The sequence below is a fragment of the Nerophis lumbriciformis genome, linkage group LG31 (genome assembly GCF_033978685.3).
Source record: "Nerophis lumbriciformis linkage group LG31, RoL_Nlum_v2.1, whole genome shotgun sequence".
Classification (NCBI taxonomy): Eukaryota; Metazoa; Chordata; class Actinopteri; order Syngnathiformes; family Syngnathidae; genus Nerophis; species Nerophis lumbriciformis.
The window spans coordinates 3,600,001-3,610,000 of NC_084578.2; the positions used below are offsets into that span (position 1 = coordinate 3,600,001).

Consider the following 10,000-nt stretch of genomic DNA (forward strand, 5'->3'; position numbering starts at 1 on the left):
GCCGGCTGGAAAGGTCTCTTTTGGCAAGGTCTTCCTTTTGAATATCACCATGGGTGGAAGTTTCTGGCCATTAGCATGGCAAGCTAGAACCACAGTGAAGGATGACTTCTCATTCCCTGTGGTGCGAATATTCACCGTACGTGCTCCCGTTGTATCCACAGTGCGGTTCACAGGAATATCAAAAGTCAGTGGAACCTCGTCCATGTTGATAATGTTCTCTGGCCGGATCTTTTTTTCAGCTATCTTGTTTTTACAATATGCACGGAAAGTAGCCAGCTTTTCTTGAAAGTCTTTAGGCAGTTGCTGTGAAATAGTAGTCCGTGTGCGGATGGAGAGATTGCGTCTTTTCATGAACCGGATCCCTGTCGCTTAGTAGGAGCCATTTTGTGGTCTTTACAGATGTAAACACACAAAGGAAATGAAACGTACGGTAATATCCGCGCGCTTTTTCTTCTTCTACGCGGGCGGGTGGTTGCTTACAGTAGAAGAAGAAGCGCTTCCTGTTCTATGGGGGCGGGTGCTTACCTTGGCGGTTGCTTGCGTAGAAGAAGAAGCACTTCCTCTTCTACGGGGAAAAAAGATGGTGGCTGTTTACCGTAGTTGCGAGACCGAAACTTTATGAAAATGAATCTTAATATTAATCCATATATAAAGCGCACCGGGTTAAAAGCCGCACTGTCAGCTTTTGAGTAAATTTGTGGTTTTTAGGTGCGGCTAATAGTGCGGAAAATACGGTATTTGGTTATTTCTAAGACCCTTTGTCATGTCTGTGTGATCAGGTTTTTGTTTTGGTCATGTTCGTTTTGGTTTTTGGACTTTTTGTGCACTTTTGTTTTGTCACCATAGCAACAATTAGTTTTCACCTGTCACGTCACGCACCTGTTTCACATTTTGAGTCATGCACCTGTTTTCGTTAATGATGTCTATAGTATTTAAGTTCATTGTTTTCAGTTTGTCGTGCTGACGACATACTGTCAAAACTTGGTCTTGGGTGTATGCTTTTTCCGGGATGCAACGGAAAGTTGGCTCGGGCGAGACGGGAATGTAAGTACATTTTTATTTAAACTACAAAAACAGGAAGTAAACAAAAGGCGCGCACAATGGCGGAGAACAAACTATGAAACCAAATACTTGCACAAAGGCAAAAACTATGAACAACAAAAAACACTAACTGTGGCAATAATAAACAAAACTTACTTGGCATGGACAAAAAGGAGCAACATGAACGATGGACATGAAAAAATAGCAGCAAGGGTCTTAAGGCTGTGTGGAGAGTGTGCAGAAGCATAAATGTGGAGATGTCGTCAGAACGACAAACTGAAAACAATGAACTTAAATACTATAGACATGATTAACGAAAACAGGTGCGTGACTCAAAATGTGAAACAGGTGCGTGACGTGACAGGTGAAAACTAATTGTTGCTATGGTGACAAAACAAAAGTGCACAAAAAGTCCAAAAACCAAAACGAACATGACCAAAAACAAAAACATGATCACACAGACATGACACTCTTCTTAAAACCCATTTTTATTCACTGGCTTTTAACCCAGCATGAGACTTTAAACTATTTTTAACTTTTAACTTTTTTAACTGTTTTTAACTTTTTTTACTGCTTTTTATCCAACAAACTGTTCTTAGGGTAATTTGTATTTGCTTTTTCAATGTGTATTTTTATTTCTGTTTTAAATGTTATTTTTTAGTCTGTCCTTTGCCTCTATTTCTTTGTGGTGTACAGCCCTATGTTCTTCAACTAAAGGGCTTTATAAATAAAGTTGCTATGGTATGGTATGGTAACTATATGACTTGTCTGAGTGGCTGGACAGATTAGTAAAAAAAAATCAAAAATCCATATTTTTATTTTATTTTTTGGAATTATTACAAATAAGAATCACAATTAATCTGATTTTTAAATTTTTTTGGGGCCCCTAATTCTTATATATTTATGTCCTAATGATGTTCGAATTGTTGGGCTAAACTAGGGGTCGGTAACCTTTACCACTCAAAGAGCCATTTTGACCAGTTTCACAAATGAAAGAAAACAATGGGAGCCACAAAAATCTTTTGAAATTTAAAATGAAATAACACTGCATACAAAGTTTTTTTTTTGCTTTGTGCTACGTACAAACCAAGGGTCTCAGACATGCGGCCCACACCTTAATATGAAAATTGAATGTTAGTGCGGCCCGCGGGTTTTATATGAATGGCGCTTGACAGCGTCATACTTGTCAAACCTCCCGATTTTTCCGGCAGACTACGAATTCAGGACACGTATTCTCTCAAACTTGCCGTGATGGTACAACATTTAGCGCCCACTACAACCAGTGTGCCGGCCCAGCCACACATTATTTGGGGCTTCTGCTTCCTCGCGTATGTGACAGCAAGGCATACTTGGTCAACAACCACACAGGTTACACTGACGGTTGCGGTATAAAAAAACTTTAACACTCTTACTAATAATGCGCCACACTGTGAACCCACACCAAACAAGAATGACAAACACATTTCGGGAGAACATCTGCACCGTAGCACAACATAAACACAACAGAACAAATACCCAGAATCCCATGCAGCCCTAACTCTTCCGGGCTACATTATACACCCCCGCTACCAAACCCCGCCCACCTCAACCGACGCACAGAGGGGGGTTGGTTGATGTGTGAGGAAGCAGGGTTAGGGTGGGGGCGGGGTTTGGTGGTAGCAGGGGTGTATAATGTATCCCGGAAGAGTTAGGGCTGCATGGGATTCTGGGTATTTGTTCTGTTGTGTTTATGTTGTGTTAAAAAGATGCATATATCAAGAGGCTGACCTGGGCTGGGCTGGGCTGGGCTGGGCTGGGCTGGCACGCTGTTTGTACAGATTGTAGAGGGCGCTAAATGCTGTACCTTCCCGGGAGTTTTCTGTGAGAGGCACTGAAATCCGGGAAATCGGGGGGGTCGGCAAGTATGCAAATAAAATAAAAGCATGTTGTTTCAACGTTGTATTTGTGTTGTAGAATATTGGTTGGGAAAATGACCACATTTCAACGGTCAAATCAACGTCAGAACCCAACATTGATTAATCGTCATTAAAAAGCATGTTGTTTCAACGTTGTATTTGTGTTGTGGAATATTGGTTTGGAAATGACCACATTCCAATGTTAAATCAACATCACATCCTGACATTGATTAAACATCATCAAAAAGCATGTTGTTTCAACCTTGTATTTGTGTTGTAGAATATTTGTTGGGAAATGACCAAATTTCAATGGTCAAATAAACGTCAGAACCCAACATTGATTAAACATCGCCAAAAACGATATTATTTCAACGTTGTATTTGTGTTGTAGAATATTAGTTAGGAAACAACAAAAATTCAATGGTCAAATCCACGTCAGAACCCGACATTGATTAAACATTATCAAAAAGCATGTTGTTTCAACGTTGTATTTGTGTTGTAGAATATTAGTTGGGAAATGACCAAAATTCAATGGTTGTATCAACATCAGAACCCAACATTAAGTTAACGTTGTCAAAAAATATACTGTTTCAACGTTGTATTTGTGTTGTAGAATATTAGTTTGGAAATGACCACATTCCAATGTTAAATCAACGTCACAACCTGACATTGATTAAACGTCATCAAAAAGCATGTTGTTTCAACGTTGTATTTGTGTTGTAGAATATTTGTTGGGAAATAACCAAAATTCAACGGTCAAATCAATGACAGAAACCAACATTTATTAATTATTGTCAAAAAATATACTGTTTCAACGTTATATTTGTGTTGTAGAATATTGGTTGGGAAATGACCAAATTTCAACGGTCAAATCAACGTCAGAACCCAACATTAATTAAACGTTGTCAAAAAACATATTGTTTCAACGTTGTATTTGTGTTGTAGAATATTAGTTGGATAATGACCAAAATTCAATGGTCAAATCAACGTCACAACCTAACATTGATTAAATGTCATCAAAAAGCATGTTGTTTTAACGTTGTATCTGTGTTGTAGAATATTGGTTGGGAAATGACCAAAATTCAATGGTCAAATCAATGACAGAAACCAATATTTATTAATTATTGTCAAAAAATATACTGTTTCTGTCACGACTTGGACTTTGGCTTGGTTTGTTCTCCCGAGGTGCAAATGAACATTTGGACCGGATGTGGCGTGAAGGTAAATACATTATTTATTTAACACTATAACCACAAAGAAAATGATCAAACACGCGCACAGGGGCGGAGGTACAAAACTAGACTTTAAACACAAAACTTGCACATTGGCAGAAACTATGAACAATTAAACAAAACACTAACTGTGGCGTGAATCGAAACAAAACTTACTTGACATGGCATGAAGTGCGCAGAGGTACATAGAGTGTGACAGGGGTAAGAATGCGGGGATGTCGTCAGGACCAACAACAGAAAATGAATGAACTTAAATACTACAGACATGATTAGTGAAAGCAGGTGCGTGACTCAAAACGTGAAACAGGTGCGTGACGTGACAGGTGAAAACTAATGGTTGCTATGGTGACAAACAAGAGTGCACAATGAGTCCGAACGTGGAACAGGTGAAACTAATGGGTAATCATGCAAACAAGACAAGGGAGTGAAAAGCCAGAAACTAAACAAAACATGACTTAAAACAAAACATGATTACACAGACATGACCGTTTCAACGTTATATTTGTGTTGTAGAATATTGGTTGGGAAATGACCAAAATTCAATGGTCAAATCAACGTCACAACCTGACATTGATTAAATGTCATCAAAAAGCAAATTGTTTCAACGTTGTATTTGTGTTGTAGAATATTGGTTGGGAAAATGACCACATTTCAACGGTCAAATCAACGTCAGAACCCGACATTGATCAAACGTTGTCAAAAAAACATGTTGTTTCAACGTTGTATCTGTGTTGTAGAATATTATTTGGGAAATGACCAAAATTCAATGGTCAAATCAATGACTGAAACCAATATCTATTAATTATTGTCAAAAAATATACTGTTTCAACGTTATATTTGTGTCGTAGAATATTGGTTGGGAAATGACCAAATTTCAATGGTCAAATCAACGTCAGAACCCAACATTAATTAAACGTTGTCAAAAAGCATGTTGTTTCAACCTTGTATTTGTGTTGTAGAATATTGGTTGGGAAATTACCAAATTTCAACGGTCAAATCAACGTCAGAACCCAACATTAATTAAACGTTGTCAAAAAACATAGTTTCAACATTGTATCTGTGTTGTAGAATATTAGTTGGGTAATGACCAAAATGCAATGGTCAAATCAATGTCACAACCTGACATTGATTAAACATAATCAAAAAGCATGTTGTTTCAACGTTATATTTGTGTTGTAGAATATTGGTTGGGAGAATGACCACATTTCAACGGTCAAATCAACGTCAGAACCCAACATTAATTAAACGTCGTCAAAAAGCATGTTGTTTCAACCTTGTATCTGTGTTGTAGAATATTGGTTGGGAAAATGAACAAATTTCAATGGTCAAATCCTCGTCAGAACCCAACATTGCTTAAATGTTGTTAAAAAGCATGTTGTTTCAATGTTGTATCTGTGTTGTAGAATATTAGTTGGGTAATGACCAAATTTCAACGGTCAATTCAACGTCAGAACCCAGCATTGATTAAACATCGCCAAAAACGATATTATTTCAACGTTGTATTTGTGTTGTAGAATTTTAGTTAGGAAACAACAAAAATTCAATGGTCAAATCCACGTCAGAACCCAACATTGATTAAACGTTATCAAAAAACATATTGTTTCAACGTTGTATTTGTGTTGTAGAATATTAGTTGGGAAATGACCAAATTTCAACGGTCAAATCAACGTCAGAACCCAACATTAAGTAAACGTTGTCAAAAAATATACTGTTTCAACCTTGTATCTGTGTTGTAGAATATTAGTTGGGAAATGACCACATTTCAATGTTAAATTAACATCACAACCTGACATTGATTAAACATAATCAAAAAGCATGTTGTTTCAACGTTGTATTTGTGTTGTAGAATATTTGTTGGGAAATAACCAAAATTCAACGGTCAAATCAATGACAGAAACCAACATTTATTAATTATTGTCAAAAAATATACTGTTTCAACGTTATATTTGTGTTGTAGAATATTGGTTGGGAAATGACCAAATTTCAACGGTCAAATCAACGTCAGAACCCAAAATTAATTAAACGTTGTCAAAAAACATATTGTTTCAACGTTGTATTTGTGTTGTAGAATATTAGTTAGGAAACAACCAAAATTCAATGGTCAAATCCACGTCAGAACCCGACATTGATTAAACGTTGTTAAAAAGCATGTTGTTTCAACGTTGTATTTGTGTTGTAAAATATTGGTTGGAAAATGACCAAAATTCTATGGTCAAATCAACGTCACAACCTGACATTGATTTAATGTCATCAAAAAGCATGTTGTTTCAACGTTTTATTTGTGTTGTAGAATATTGGTTGGGGAAATGACCAAATTTCAACGGTCAAATCAACGTCAGAACCCAACATTAATTAAACGTCGTCAAAAAGCACGTTGTTTCAACGTTGTATCTGTGTTGTAGAATATTAGTTGGGTAATGACCAAATTTCAACGGTCAAATCAACGTCAGAACCCAGCATTGATTAAACATCGCCGAAAACGATATTATTTCAACGTTGTATTTGTGTTGTAGAATATTAGTTAGGAAACAACAAAAATTCAATGGTCAAATCCACGTCAGAACCCGACATTGATTAAACGTTGTCAAAAAGCATGTTGTTTCAACGTTGTGTTTGTGTTGTAGAATATTGGTTGGGAAATGACCAAATTTCAACGGTCAAATCAACGTCAGAACCCAACATTGATTAAACGTCGTCAAAAAGCATGTTGTTTCAATGTTTTGTTTGCGTTGTAGAATATTGGTTGGGAAATGACCAAATTTCAACGGTCAAATCAATGTCAGAACCCAGCATTGATTAAACATCGCCAAAAACGATATTATTTCAACGTTGTATTTGTGTTGTAGAATATTAGTTAGGAAACAACTAAAATTCAATGGTCAAATAAACGTCAGAACCCGACATTGATTAAATGTTGTCAAAAAGCATGTTGTTTCAACGTTGTGTTTGTGTTGTAGAATATTGGTTGGGAAATGACCACATTTCAACTGTCAAATCAACGTCACAACCCAATATTAATTAAACGTCGTCAAAAAGCATGTTGTTTCAACCTTGTATTTGTGTTGTAGAATATTGGTTGGGAAATGACCAAATTTCAACGGTCAAATCAACGTCAGAACCCAACATTGATTAAACATCGCCGAAAACGATATTATTTCAACGTTGTATTTGTGTTGTAGAATATTAGTTAGGAAACAACAAAAATTCAATGGTCAAATAAACGTCACAACCCAATATTAATTAAACGTCGTCAAAAAGCATGTTGTTTCAACGTTGTATATGTGTTGTAGAATATTAGTTGGGTAATGACCAAATTTCAACGGTCAAATCAACGTCAGAACCCAACATTGATTAAACGTCATTAAAAAGCATGTTGTTTCAACCTTGTATTTGTGTTGCGGAATATTAGTTTGAAAATGACCACATTCCAATGTTAAATCAACATCACAACCTGACATTGATTAAACGTCGTCAAAAAGCATGTTGTTTCAACATTGTATTTGTGTTGTAGAATATCTGTTGGGAAATAACCAAAATTTAACGGTCAAATCAATGACAGAAACCAACATTTATTAATTATTGTCAAAAAATATACTGTTTCAACGTTATATTTGTGTTGTAGAATATTGGTTGGGAAATGACCAAATTTCAACGGTCAAATCAACGTCAGAACCCAACATTAATTAAACGTTATCAAAAAACATATTGTTTCAACGTTGTATTTGTGTTGTAGAATATTAGTTGGGAAATGACCACATTTCAATGTTAAATTAACATCACAACCTGACATTGATTAAACATAATCAAAAAGCATGTTGTTTCAACCTTGTATTTGCGTTGTAGAAAATTTGTTGGGAAATAACCAAAATTCAACGGTCAAATCAATGACAGAAACCAACATTTATTAATTATTGTCAAAAAATATACTGTTTCAACGTTGTGTTTGTGTTGTAGAATATTGGTTGGGAAATGACCAAATTTCAACGGTCAAATCAACGTCAGAACCCGACATTGAATAAACGTTGTCAAAAAGCATGTTGTTTCAACGTTGTGTTTGTGTTGTAGAATATTGGTTGGGAAATGACCAAATTTCAATGGTCAAATAAACGTCAGAACCCAACATTGATTAAACATCGCCAAAAACGATATTATTTCAACGTTGTATTTGTGTTGTAGAATATTAGTTAGGAAACAACTAAAATTCAATGGTCAAATCCACGTCAGAACCCGACATTGATTAAACGTTGTCAAAAAGCATGTTGTTTCAACGTTGTATTTGTGTTGTAGAATATTGGTTGGGAATTGACCAAAATTCAACGGTCAAATCAATGACAGAAACCAACATTTATTAATTATTGTCAAAAAATATACTGTTTCAATGTTATATTTGTGTTGTAGAATATTGGTTGGGAAATGACCAAATTTCAATGGTCAAATCAACGTCAGAACCCAACATTAATTAAACGTTATCAAAAAACATATTGTTTCAACGTTGTATTTGTGTTGTAGAATATTGGTTGGGAAATGACCAAATTTCAACGGTCAAATAAACGTCAGAACCCGACATTGAATAAACGTTGTCAAAAAGCATGTTGTTTCAACGTTGTGTTTGTGTTGTAGAATATTGGTTGGGAAATGACCAAATTTCAATGGTCAAATAAACGTCAGAACCCAACATTGATTAAACATCGCCAAAAACGATATTATTTCAACGTTGTATTTGTGTTGTAGAATATTAGTTAGGAAACAACAAAAATTCAATGGTCAAATCCACGTCAGAACCCGACATTGATTAAACGTTGTCAAAAAGCATGTTGTTTCAACGTTGTATTTGTGTTGTAGAATATTGGTTGGGAATTGACCAAAATTCAACGGTCAAATCAATGACAGAAACCAACATTTATTAATTATTGTCAAAAAATATACTGTTTCAACGTTATATTTGTGTTGTAGAATATTGGTTGGGAAATGACCAAATTTCAACGGTCAAATCAACGTCAGAACCCAACATTAATTAAACGTTATCAAAAAACATATTGTTTCAACGTTGTATTTGTGTTGTAGAATATTAGTTGGGAAATGACCACATTTCAATGTTAAATTAACATCACAACCTGACATTGATTAAACATAATCAAAAAGCATGTTGTTTCAACCTTGTATTTGCGTTGTAGAAAATTTGTTGGGAAATAACCAAAATTCAACGGTCAAATCAATGACAGAAACCAACATTTATTAATTATTGTCAAAAAATATACTGTTTCAACGTTGTGTTTGTGTTGTAGAATATTGGTTGGGAAATGACCAAATTTCAACGGTCAAATCAACGTCAGAACCCGACATTGAATAAACGTTGTCAAAAAGCATGTTGTTTCAACGTTGTGTTTGTGTTGTAGAATATTGGTTGGGAAATGACCAAATTTCAACGGTCAAATCAACGTCAGAACCCAGCATTGATTAAACATCGCCAAAAACGATATTATTTCAACGTTGTATTTGTGTTGTAGAATATTAGTTAGGAAACAACTAAAATTCAATGGTCAAATCCACGTCAGAACCCGACATTGATTAAACGTTGTCAAAAAGCATGTTGTTTCAACGTTGTGTTTGTGTTGTAGAATATTAGTTGGGAAATGACCACATTTCAACTGTCAAATCAACGTCACAACCCAATATTAATTAAACGTCGTCAAAAAGCATGTTGTTTCAACGTTGTATATGTGTTGTAGAATATTAGTTGGGTAATGACCAAATTTCAACGGTCAAATCAACGTCAGAACCCAGCATTGATTAAACATCGCCGAAAACGATATTATTTCAGCGTTGTATTTG

At 35.5% G+C, this 10,000-nt stretch overlaps 1 protein-coding gene across 4 annotated transcripts in view; it reads left to right on the plus strand.

Annotated features, from left to right (window-relative positions):
- The window catches only part of epha3 (eph receptor A3), a 361,011-nt gene that overhangs the window by 256,487 nt on the left and 94,524 nt on the right, over nucleotides 1-10,000 (plus strand). The window lies entirely within an intron of this gene.